Source organism: Sinocyclocheilus grahami, unplaced genomic scaffold, assembly GCF_001515645.1.
Source record: "Sinocyclocheilus grahami isolate Dianchi unplaced genomic scaffold, SAMN03320097.WGS_v1.1 scaffold423.1, whole genome shotgun sequence".
Lineage (NCBI taxonomy): Eukaryota > Metazoa > Chordata > Actinopteri > Cypriniformes > Cyprinidae > Sinocyclocheilus > Sinocyclocheilus grahami.
Window position 1 is genome coordinate 775424 of NW_015505602.1, and position 13204 is coordinate 788627.

Here is a 13204-nt window from a genome sequence, read left to right on the forward strand (position 1 = left end):
TCTCAGGATGCGGTGTATTTAAATATTTTTGAATGAGCGTTTGCGCTGTTTACTTTCACTTTCGATTTCACGATCACACGCACTCTGTGTAAAGGGAGCACAACTTACAAGATCAGATATTTGTCAATGAGCTCAGAATTTGTTGAGCGTATACTCCAGCATGGTCTTGTCAGTCATCATTCCTTATTCTCGACCTGTGATCAGTCAAAGTCGACTCCGGTAGCTCTTGTTGGATGCAGGATTGCCAAGTCCGCGTTTTTTCCACAGAATTGGGCTACTTTTAAACTGTTGCCATGGGTTGATTTTCCCAAGTGGGTTAAAGGTTTGAAATATTGCATAAATTACATTTGACTGAAATGCTTATATTGAAGCATTTTGCATTCTACCTATGATAAAACTTTCATGGTCTTCTACATTAACTGTTCGCTCCTGGTGGAACGACCTGCCCAGCTCAATCCAAGCAGCTGAATCCTTAATATTTTCAAGAAACGGCTGAAAACACATCTCTTTCAACTTCATTTGACCCTCTAACTCTAGCACTCTCTATTCTAATGCTACTTCTAATTTTATATGCTTGTTTTTTTTATTAAAAAACTTGACCCTCTAACATTTGCACTCTCTATTCTATTTCTATTCTAATGGCCAATCCATCATTTTTTGGGGGGAATTTTTTTATTTTTTATTTTTTTAATAAGTATCGGTTCAGGCAACGTTTAGGTACCGGAACCATTTTAAAAGTATCGATTTGGCACCGGTATCGAAAAAACCCCAAACGATACCCAACCCTACAGACAGACAGACAGACAGACAGACAGATAGATAGATAGATAGATAGATAGATAGATAGATAGATAGATAGATAGATAGATAGATAGATAGATAGATAGATAGATAGATCAAGGATAGTGCCAATTTTTGAACTTGTAACGAGCGCGTCAGTGTCGGTATTGCTGCTTACAGTCGCTGAGGAAGATCGCTGAATAAAGGCTTGGATTTGGTTCTGGTTCCCCCCGGGGCCTGCGCAAGTATGCGTTTCCCCCAGTGAGCATCACGTTTAAATGCTGTAAATACATCTGTATTGTATGTTTAGATTATGTATATATACGTCAGTATTGTACGTTTTAGTGTCTATAAAAACATATGTAAATGTACTTTTTGTAGAACCACATTTTATGTAAAATACATACAAATTCTCATGAGATCACGTTGGACAGACAGACAGACAGACAGACAGACAGATAGACAGATAGACAGATAGACAGATAGATAGATAGATAGATAGATAGATAGATAGATAGATAGATAGATAGATAGATTGATCAAGATATAAGGATAAAAGAACAACATGGTGGAAGAAGAGGAATGAAGGAATGAACAGACTCTGAAGACATGGCACTCGTTCAGCACAATCTGTCCATCTCAACACATTGCCAGATTTTAACACACACAATTCTCTACTAACAACCTTGTTTAAACACACACATGAATCTGACAAATTTCCAGGCTGAGTCTGCTGAATCATTTGTTATGGATGAATATCTATTGCATGTATATTTCTATACGCTGCTTTCGTGTGTTGCTGTGTACAGTATTGTTGTTTGTATTATTTTGTTGATGGTGTTTGTTTATCAGTTCATTAGCCTTCAGCTACACTCAGACTTCAGCAGATACAGTTCAACCGCTTCTACAGCTGGAAGACCGTCACGCAATATATATAGAAAGCCAGTGCATAACATATATGACGTCCTACAAATAAACACAAACACACGCCTCCATCAACTTAAAGTAAAGGCACAACCTCACATACATTCAGCTTCTTTTCTCTCCCTTAGTTAAATACACACACACAGTCTCTTTCCACTTAGCACAAAAATATCAAACATGAATAGTGAGTCACACACACGCTCTCTCTCGTTCTGTCTCCAGCCCTCTGGAGAGGCTCTCTGTTCTCCGGAGAGGAAAGTGATTAAAAGATTTTTCCCTATTTTTCCTTTCACAGCTCCTCAAAAGCACAGCCCAAAACATGACAGGCCTTCACACACACACACACACACACACACACACACACGTGCAGCAGAGAGTGGTGGGTTTGTGATGTCACAGTATACCTCAGTCATTATCTAGTTGTTGCCGCTGTGCTGGTTTATTTGTTTTCTTAACACTACATGGTTTTGTATCCTTAGTGATTATGTGGTCTCTTTTTAGACTCTTCCCATATTTCCACAGTCTGTTTTCTTCGATAGCTGGAGTTCTTCAAAACAGTTGGAGAGGAGAGAATAAAAGGAGAAGAAAATAAGATGAAAAAGAAAGAAAATAAGAGGATGAGACAGGTGAAGAGTGGAGAGGAAAAGGAAACAGGATCATGAGATGAGATACAGCTGCACGATTAATCCAAATAAAAGCAAAATCACTATATGGCTTAGTGCCATTATCAAATAGCAAAGGCTGCAACTTTAATGAATAAATGTATGCGCTGTATGTTTCAGAGTGAATCGTGGCATTGTGTTCATTTACACATGAGCAGCTCATGATCCAGTGTTTTCAGAGTCTCAGAGCGAATCAGTTCACGATAAATGCTGTTCCACACAAACTCATCTCTGCATCTGCTCTAAGTTTGGGTGACTGACAACATGCATTTGGGAACGCAACATGAACAACCATTATCCCAAACTTGTAATAAGAAGCACTTATAAACTAGCTGCTGTCAACAAAAGACAAGTTTAAATTCTCCCTGTGATTTGCCACCAAAAATAAAAGCATAATAAGTAGTCATAAATATTAGTCTAATTTTAAAGCTGTAATGTACAATAAAATTATTATATTTTTTCTTTAATACCAGATTTAATAATAATAATAATTATTATTATTACTACAAATTGATATGTAATAACATTTATGGCTAAACTGTGCAGCCCTACATCATTAGTATTATTATTATTATTAGTTGTTGTTTTTATTTTATAGGTCATATTGATTTATAATAATAATTTTTGCTAAATTCTGCAGCACATTATTACTTTATTTATTTATTTATTTGTATTCAAATTCCTTTAAATGCTTGATGGTTTAACATTTGAACATGAAAAAATTATGACATTATAAATTATTATTATTATATTTTTCTTTAATGCTAGATTTTTATTTTTATTATTATAATTATAATAATAATAATTATTATTATTATTATATTGTTGTTGTTACTCTTTTTATTATTATAATTAGGGATGCACGATATTATCGGACTGATATCGGAATCGGCCGATAATGGCTTTAAATATAAATATCGGCATCGGCCCAATATGAAAAATTATGCCGATATGTCTTGCCAATAAGAAGAATACGTTAACTCACATGTGCTCAGGGTGTGCTAGCAATTAGATTAGGTCAGCAGTGTGGCTCATTCTTGAAGCAACGTTTTGCCTGAATGGTGATTAGATTCACTGTTTTGGATCTCTGCATTTTATCTGTGAAAGCACGTACAGAATGACGCGTTCGGTGTGTGATAGAGTAAACAGTAATAGCAGCACGTGCAGTTGCAGCAGCGGCAGCCTCCCCCAGGTCCCCCATTTTCAGAATTTTTACAACTCTTTTGCTTTAGACCATCTACAAATGTTAATTCTTAAAATAAAATGTTATGGTTAACACTGCATCTCCCTGGGGGGAGTTATTTTCAAAGCTTCAATGTACTGTCAAAAAACCTTCATTATTGTTTATTTAATTCTAACAAATAAATTATTTTTAAAAACTAACCAAAATTAAAAATATTTTGCTTATAATTTCTGCACAGGAGAGACTTGGTGTTGTTTCCAAACAAAAGGAAATATATCGGTATCGGCCAAAATCATTTGAAAAATATCGGCATATTGGATATCGGCAAAAATCCAATATCGTGCATCCCTAATTATAATTACATAGTCACATTGATTTATAATAACAAAGTTTTTTTAGCCACATTTTGCAACCCTACAAACAATCAATGCAAAAAAAATGCATTTCACAATCACAATTTGCAATTTTTTCCCCAAACCATGCAGCCCTGATATGATAAAAGATGAGATCAGATTAGCAGAAAGAATGAGAAGGGAGCGAGCAAAGATGTATAAGGAAAAGAGAAGCAAGAGAAAGAGAGCAGAGAGTCTCTTATGCTGCTCGTATTGAACCAAGGGATGGTTGCATAACACATTGCATGTAGAATACACGCCGTGTGCCTTCACACACACAGGCACGTATGCAGCATCATTTAGCAACCCTCTACGGACACATTGTCAATTGAATCGCCATTGGCTAGTAAATTTTTTAGTTTACTCGCCAGACTGATGTACTACATATGGATATGTATATTATATATTTTATTTTACTAACATATACATACATATACAAGTACACTCTTAACATCAGTCAGTCAAGCATTATAATATGATATTATGATAATCAAGTATCATTTAATGATAGAACTTTAGTAATTTGAATTAAAACTTGGTAACCATGTATGAATGCATATTAGTCATTTTAACTGAACTTCGGACTGGTGGTGGTGCTTTTTTGGTCATTCTGTTTTTCTGTAAAAAAATGGGGGGAAAAACTAACAATAATACTGGTAAGATAACAATACTACGAATTCTACTAATAAGAACAATATAAAACGCAGTAAGGATTAACGAGCTGCTGGATTCATGAATATTAATCAGGTTGTGTGCATTCGCTCTAACTGATTTGCTAAAATCAAAACAGGGATGATAATATCTGAGCGCCAGCCAATGAGATTGTCGTTTGGCCATTAGTTCCGCCCACTACCGGAAAACCCGGCAGTTCTTAAACGCTGAAGTATTTTGACAGGGAAAAACAACAAAGAATATTGTTTACATATAGCGCATCAATTCTGCATGGTATGTAAGACACTCTCGCACAATATAGAGGGTTGAGTAGCTATATGACGAAAGCCTTTCATGTCTCAGTTACTCCCTGTGCTTCTCTCATCATCAGTAAACCTGCTCTCACCTCTGAGTTTACAAAGCTGCTCAACGTGACTGTCTGCTCTCGCTCAGACCCACATTCGCCCACTCTCCTCTACATGACCTTGACGGAAGAATCATTCCAGGGGTTCTTCTCTCCGTCATTATGTCATGTACATTTTCACATATTAATCCTGCTTCAAAAACTTCTAATTCTCTGAGAGTCCGGAGACAGTCCTGAGAGAAGAACGGGAAGAGAAAATGAGAGGTGGGATAAGACAAGGATAAAAGAGACAAAAAATAAGGTGAGAGGAGACAATATGAACATGAGAGACGAGAGAAAGGATGAGACCATGAGAAATTGAGAGGAGTGGTATAAAAGAAATTAGCAAAAAAAGTAAAGCTTAGACCAACTGAGATAAAGCATGATGAGAAGAAATAAAAAGCAAAGAGAAGAAAACAGGGAAAGAGAAGAGAAAAGAAGAGACAAGTCAAGAAGAAAACAGACAAGAGAGAATAAAATTTGTCGAAAAGACAAGGAAGAGAGGTGAGATGAGACAACATCGCATACCGTCGATGATTCTGTGTAATGCTAGATCTCTGCATGGAAAGATGGGAGAACTTTGTGCGATCTCCAAAGCATGTTTTGAGTACCGCACTTCAAGTTTGATGGTGTTTACGGAAACATGGCTTCATCAGGATATCCCCGACACGGCCATGGAGTTGGAAGGATTTACGCTTGTGCGGGCGGATAGAAGTGTGCAATCGGGGAAATACAGAGGCGGTGGTATAGCTGTGTACGTGAGTAACAACTGGTTTAAACAGTACACAATCAAGGACACATTCTGCTGCCCCGATGTTGAAGTCTTATGCTTAAAAATGAGACCCTTTTATCTACTGAGGGAATTCGGAAGCATTGTTGTTTGTGCGGCCTATGTACCTCCTAGTGGAAATGCGGCGAGAGCAGCAGAGTATATCGCGGATTGTGTTCATCAACAACTACAAGGCTCACCAGACGCTCCTGTATTTATTTTAGGTGATTTTAATCATTGCAAGCTGATACACCTTTGGTATGGTAATCTGACGGTACAGCTGAAATCAAGGCTTGGACGCCTTATTCAAACAGCTATGAAAATCTTGGGCAGAATAGAACCTTTCTATCTCCAGACTCTTTATGAAAAGTCTATGCTGAGGGAGGCAGATGCTTCTGCATGATATAACACACATTTTGAACTGTGCGTTTGTGATGCTGCCATCAGGTAGGAGATTTAGAATTCCAAGATGTAGATTGAATCGGTACAAGAATTCATTTATTCCTTCCGCAATTAAGTTATTAAATAACACTAGGTAAGGTTATTTATTTATTGATTGTTTATTTATTGTATTGTTTAAATGGTATGTTTTACTGTGTTGTGTATGTATGTATGTATGGATGGATGTGCATATGTATGTATGTGTATGCATATATGTATATATATATATATGTATATGTATATGTGTATGTATGTATATGTGTATTTATATATATGTGTGTATGTGTATATATATGTGTATGTATGTAAATATATGCATACAATAATTAATTATCTTTTTTTTTTTTTTTTTCCTTTACTACTATGCGTTGTATGTGATGTGGTGGTTGTATTTCTGAGCCTAAGACAAATTTCCCTCAGGGACAATAAAGTGTACCTAACCTAACATGGTGTGAGATGAAGTAATGTTAAAATGAGAAGAGAAGAGAAGAGAAGAGAAGAGAAGAGAAGAGAAGAGAAGAGAAGAGAAGAGAAGAGAAGAGAAGAGAAGAGAAGAGGTAGAACTGAGATGAGAGAAGATGAGAAAAGAAGAGAAAATGAGACAAGATGAGAAAATGAATTGTGAGGAAGAAGAAATAAGCAAACAATAGTTGAGTTGAGATGAACTGAGAAGAGACAAGAAAAGAAGAAGAAGTGAGGCAACGGGAGATGAGACAAGTAGAGAAAAATTGGGGGAAAAAACATCAAGCAGAGGCTATCTGAGAAATAAAAGACACAAGAAGAGAAGAGGAAAAACAGCAGAAGAGAAGGGTGTATTTCCCAAAAGCAACTATGGTTGCAAGTTCTGTCATTACCAATAAAGTTCAATGCAACTAATGACCATAGTTAGCTAATAATTCTTTTGGGAAACGCTCCCCAGAACAGACAAGACATCCCTCTCTGAATGACAAGTGAGTCTGGAACAAACTCAAGTCCACTCCGCTGGAGTGCTGCAATCCCTCTTTTAGACTGAATTAATACACTCTCGCTTGTCAGATGGAGGATTTGAGCCAAAACCCTGCTTTTAGAGCTGGAGTAAAATCAAGAGGGTCATCACCATAACTCGGCACAGGAGAAACTACATCTACATTATAACAGCCAGGTGAAGACCAGAGGACTTTACAGCACTAGACACGTTCAGTTGTCCACTGTTTTTCTGATCCGATGTAAATTACATTATCACACAGCTCTAGTAAAGCTGGATATATAGTATAACTAACTTTATACACATACATACAGTATACTGCTGTAAAGCAATATATACTATATAGTAGGGCTGGGCAAAAAAAAATTTGATTTTTCGATGAATATTTTTTTTTAAATGACGTTGATCCGATATCGAATTCTCAAAAGCCACGAATCGATCTTTTCCGGTATTTATTTCAGCAAATATTTAACACAAGGGGCCCTATTTTAACGATCTAAGCGCATGGTCTAAAGTTTAAAGCAATTGCGCTTAGGGCGTGTCCCAATCCACTTTTGCTATTTTAAGGGCGGGAAAAATGGTCGGCGCGCCCGGCGCCTGGTCTAAAAGGGTTGTCCCTATTCTCTTAAAGGGGTCATATGATGCGATTTCAAGTTTTCTGTCTGCTGTCTGCTGTCTGCTGACAAGAGTATGACCTAAAATCTCCTCCGCCATCTCATCCGATGCCACCAAACCGAACGTGAGGCTATTTGAGGAGCACATCGGCTCTATTTCAGGTGCACACAATGCCTGTAATTAGCTCTTGTAGTAGTGTGTGTGAGTGTGTGTGTGAGAGAGAGAGAGAGAGAGAGAGAGAGAGAGAGAGAGAGCGAGAGAGAGAAAGAGGGGCCCTATTTTAACGATCTAAGCGCATGGTCTAAAGTTTAAAGCAATTGCGCTTAGGGCGTGTCCCAATCCACTTTTGCTATTTTAAGGGCGGGAAAAATGGTCGGCGCGCCCGGCGCCTGGTCTAAAAGGGTTGTCCCTATTCTCTTAAAGGGGTCATATGATGCGATTTCAAGTTTTCTGTCTGCTGTCTGCTGTCTGCTGACAAGAGTATGACCTAAAATCTCCTCCGCCATCTCATCCGATGCCACCAAACCGAACGTGAGGCTATTTGAGGAGCACATCGGCTCTATTTCAGGTGCACACAATGCCTGTAATTAGCTCCTGTAGTAGTGTGTGTGAGTGTGTGTGTGAGAGAGAGAGAGAGAGAGAGAGAGAGAGAGAGAGAGAGAGCGAGAGAGAGAAAGACCCCACCACCAGCTCTTTACACTGAACAACATGGGTCATGTAAACAAGGAGCTGCTAGCATCACGAAACAGACAATCACTTTCGCGTCTCATAATGCCTATTCTTCATGTAATTTTACTGGGGTGGTTTTCTAGCTAATGAAAATGGAGTATGATTACACACACACACACACATTTTCCTCTCTCTCTCAGCTATCCATTTAAATTCCACCCATCCAAACAGACTCGTGCATTAGTGTGGAATCACAGGAGTCGTTCTGTCTCTATCCTGCCAACTGCATCTCGTCCAAATGCAAGCGGGACACACCCAGGATGGCAAGACGGGCCAGACACTGGCAATAAAACCTCAAACTAAATAGAACAGATTTTAAGGAGCGATCCAAACCACTACTTCAGCAATAAGTAACTTAAATATATTACAGCATGACCTTAGAAACACCAAGGTCATAGGTTCAGTTTCAAGGGATTGTAGGAATTGATATACTTAATTTGAATGCAGTGTACATTGCTTTGGATAAAAGCATTTGCCAAATGCGTAAATGTAAATGTAGCTTTTTAAAATAATATCTCTGACTGAGACAATTGACCCTTCCCCCTTCATTACTATTGCACATCATGTTCTCACACAGCAAAAAATACATCAAATTTTTGTACATTTTGTGGCTCTTTAATGTGTCGTGACAGATTGCTGTAGCGCCTCAGTTCAATCCACACATCTTTTCATCAGATCGGATCATCTTTCATCAGATCCGATCATCTTTTCATATTTACTAGTTAAAGCATGAAATAAACATGAATAAGCATCAGATGTTATCACATTTTTCAAATTCAAGTCCACCGACTTGTTTGTCAGAGAAAAATGTCAGATTCAGCATTATGATTGGTCAGATCGCCTGTCAATCAAACTCCCGGTGAAGGGTGAATTACAGTGCATGTACATTGTATTCTGTTTTTAAGTGACGAAGTCCAATAAAACATAAAATTACCTAAAATAAAATGCCATCTATCCATCCGTAAAATAGGTTAACCATAAATAAAGTCTAACTCAATATGATTGGTGGAAAGACAATGTAAAGGGAACTAACTTTTGGATTCATAGCACTACCACATAAAAGCTGCATGCCATTTGATTGGGTGTGAATAAAGTCATCACTGGTTGGTCACAGACATGTATATTCTATTTAGCATACACTATACTCTACGACATTCTGTAGTATAAATGGTGCAAGTAATGTGTGTATAACATTTCCGTCAACTGGAGGTGTCCAATTTTAACATTTCTAGTATATGGCAGAGTATATAGTGTAAGTTCTTTGTACAACATTTGGAATGCAACCAAAATCTTTTTATCTTCCACAAAAGATTAAGCAAGTTATGTTTTCAGTCAGAAATGATGTTATTCACAACCAAACAAATGGCGTCTAGCTTTGATGTTGTTTTAGACTTAAATTTAGGTAGGCAAGTGCTGCTTTTAGAGCCTATCTAGACAGCATTTGTGGTTATGTTGTTGATTACCACAGAAAATAATTTCAACTCACTCCTCAGTTTAAAAAACAAGTCACAGTTACAGTAAAAGTCTTGAAATTGAAGTACACAGAACCAAGAACTTTGAGGGTCTAATGTGAAGTTCATATTTTTGTTAGAAGCATTTAAAAGCACATAAATATATGTATTTCATTCTCTAAATCATCCTTTTATCAGTTGAATTACTGTTCTAGGCAGATGAAATTCTGGTAACGTAATCCCTGTGAGTGCAATTTGCTTTCGGTAATCTTGCATGACGGTATCATAAGAAAATTACAGGGTTTAAAGCATCATGGCGTGGATTGTAATACATCTTGCATATGATTTTGAGACAAGATTAGTATATTATTCTCCCATATAATTCTCATGTTATCATGTGTAATGCAAGTATTAATGTTTATTTCCATTGTTTAAGTGCTTTCTGTAAATATGAAACCAAACCAAAGAACGATTACCAATTACATTCAGTGGTAAGCAACTGCAAATGCTGTTGACGGAGATGTAGGGTGGAGGTAGATGCAACAATATTTTTCTGCAGAGTCAGACCTCTCCTTCTCCTCCTTTCTCTGTCTCTCCTTTCTGTTTCTTGCTAATCAATCACTTTGATGACTCTTACATTGTAATCCAGATCGCAGCAAATTACATTAATGGCCACATGTACTATACACTTCCGGCGCTGCACGGTGGCGACGAGTGTCTGTGGCACATCAGCTGAGTTTGTTTGTTTCGTCTTGTTTTATTTTGTTTTGTTTATTTGGTATTTGAAACCTATTGGGGCCCTCAAAGATGCGTCTTGTAGTGCTTCTGTACGGGCTGATGTTCATTGCTTATTTGCTGCTACTAGTCGCGACACAGATCCTAACAACTGGAGAGCACGCCGCTAAAGCTGAGCAGATTGGCCCTGTTACTGGTGTTTTACACTATAGTTGGGAACAACTCTGGCAGCTGAGACAACATGATGATCGAATTTCACTGGAATTACCAAGAGAGTGTACAAGGGGGATAAAACAGTAAGGAGACGAAGGAGAGGTCGGCGTGCCGGGGTGAGGCTGAAGGTCCGGGCCCGAGGTAACAAACTGCCTCTACCGACAGTGATATTTGCCAATACATGGTCTCTTTCCAAGCAACTACCGGAACTTCAGTCAGCTGTGAGGTATTTTACTGAGTATAGAGACAGTTGTTTGCTGTGTTTTACAGAAACATGGCTTAAAGACACGATTGGCAACTCTTTACTTCGGGTCGCGGGTTTCAGTGATCCTGTGAGAACTGATCGTGATCCAATTGTAACTGGGAAGAAAGTTGGTGGAGGTGTGTGCGTCTACGTAAATGAGAGATGGTGCAAGAACTACACAGTGCGGGAGTCTTACTGTTCTGAAGATATTGAACTTCTGTCCTTTTCATTTAGACCCTTTTACCTCCCTACACTCTTAAAAATAAAGGTGCTTCAAAAGGTTCTTCAAGCGATGCCATAGAAGAACCATTTTTGGTTCCACAAAGAACCATTCAGTCAAAGGTTCTTTAAAGAACCATTTCTTTCTTACCTTTTTGTAATCTGAAGAACCTTCTTTCGCCCCAAAGAACCTTCTGTGAAACAGAACCAGTTCTTCAGATGTTAAAGGTTCTTTATGGAACCATTTAGACAAAAAGGTTCTTCTATGGCATCCTGAAGAACCTTTATTTTTAAGAGTTTAGGGAGTTTGGACAACTGTTTATAACTGTCATCTATATTTATCCATGGGCGAACTTCCGGGCTGCGGCAAACCTTATATATGATGTTGTTGCTCGGTTGGAAAACATTGCACCAGACGCTCCTAAATTTGTACTGGGGGATTTTAATGGTTGTTCTATAGTGCATGTACTGCCTCATTTTTATCAGTACATTTCTTGTCCCACTAGGGAAGAAAGGGTACTTGATTTGTGTTTTGGAAATATTAAGAATGCGTATAAGGGGTACTCAAAACCACCCTTGGGTGATTCAGACCACAATGTGATACATCTGGTTCCTCTGTATAAACAGCGGCTTAAGACCAGCAAGCCTGAGCTGAGAACCATCCACATATGGAATGAGGAATCTGTGGACTGTCTTAGAGGATGTTTTGATTGTACAGCATGGCATGTCTTTATAGATACTAGTGAGGACTTAAATGAGCTAAATAATGTGGTGACAGATTATATAAATTTTTGTGTGGCTAATGTCATTAAAACTAAATGTATTAAAAGGTATCCAAATGACAAGCCATGGATAAATGGGGAATTAAAAGCAGCATTGAAGAAGAAAAAACAAGCTTTTCAGAAAAAAGAAATTAGGCAAATAATTAGTAGGTGTAAACATAATTACAAGCAAAAAATTTAGAGAAAGATGAGAGATAATAATTTAAGGCAGGCATGGCAGGGAGTGTATACAATGATAGGACAGGAGAAGAGTAAATCATTTATGGGTAATCATGAGGATGATTTGGCCTTAACAAATGAATTAAATAAATTTTTTGGTAGATTTGAAACATTAGATTTTAAAACTGAACGGAATTTGATTAGACAGCAAATGAATGTAGGGCAGGAAATCATTATAACATCAGAAGAAGTTTGTAGGATCTTTAAAAGGGTTAATACAAGGAAAGCAGCGGGTCCTGATAGAATAACTGGTAGGGTACTTAAGGAGTGTAGGGAGGAGCTTAGTGTCTGTGGATACTTGCTATGTACCTACTGCCTGGAAATGTTCATTTATAGTGCCTGCGCCAAAAAAATCTAAACCAGCAGTTTTAAATGATTATCGTCCGGTAGCCTTGACATCTATTGTCATGAAGAGTTTTGAAAAAATAGTGTTTTAGATCTTGTTCTTTCTGAGGTGTGAAACAAACTTGATCCTTTACAATTTGCATATGGGAGAGGGAGGAGTGCAGAAGATGCCCTCTTGTATATGCTACAAAGACTCTACTGTCATCTTGATCAACCAAAGCGATATGCCCGTGTTATGTTTATAGATTTCTCATCTGCATTTAATACTATACGACCCCATATTCTAATGGAAAGATTGTTTAAGCTGGGTGTGAATAGCAGACTCATTAGATGGGTTGAGTCTTTTTTGACTGATAGATTACAGTGTGTTAGGGTGAACTCTGCTTTCTCTTCCTCTATTTTTACCAACACAGGGACCCCATAGGGAAGTATTATCTCCCCAGTGTTATTTACCCTTTATACAAATGAATGTAGAGGTTTTTC

The 13204-nt window shown here is 37.8% G+C and overlaps 1 protein-coding gene and 1 long non-coding RNA gene across 4 annotated transcripts in view; both read right to left on the minus strand.

Moving 5' to 3' along the window:
* Positions 1–13204, minus strand: part of LOC107551433 (synaptotagmin-7-like) — a 157806-nt gene that overhangs the window by 133738 nt on the left and 10864 nt on the right. The window lies entirely within an intron of this gene.
* LOC107551434 (uncharacterized) overlaps positions 6535–13204 on the minus strand; it is a 16928-nt gene continuing 10258 nt past the window's right edge. The window contains exons 2-3 of the long non-coding RNA XR_001604769.1: positions 9144–9149; positions 6535–6646 (exon numbers count right to left, since the gene is read on the minus strand). This is a non-coding gene — a long non-coding RNA (uncharacterized lncRNA). The remainder of the gene's footprint in view (positions 6647–9143; positions 9150–13204) is intronic.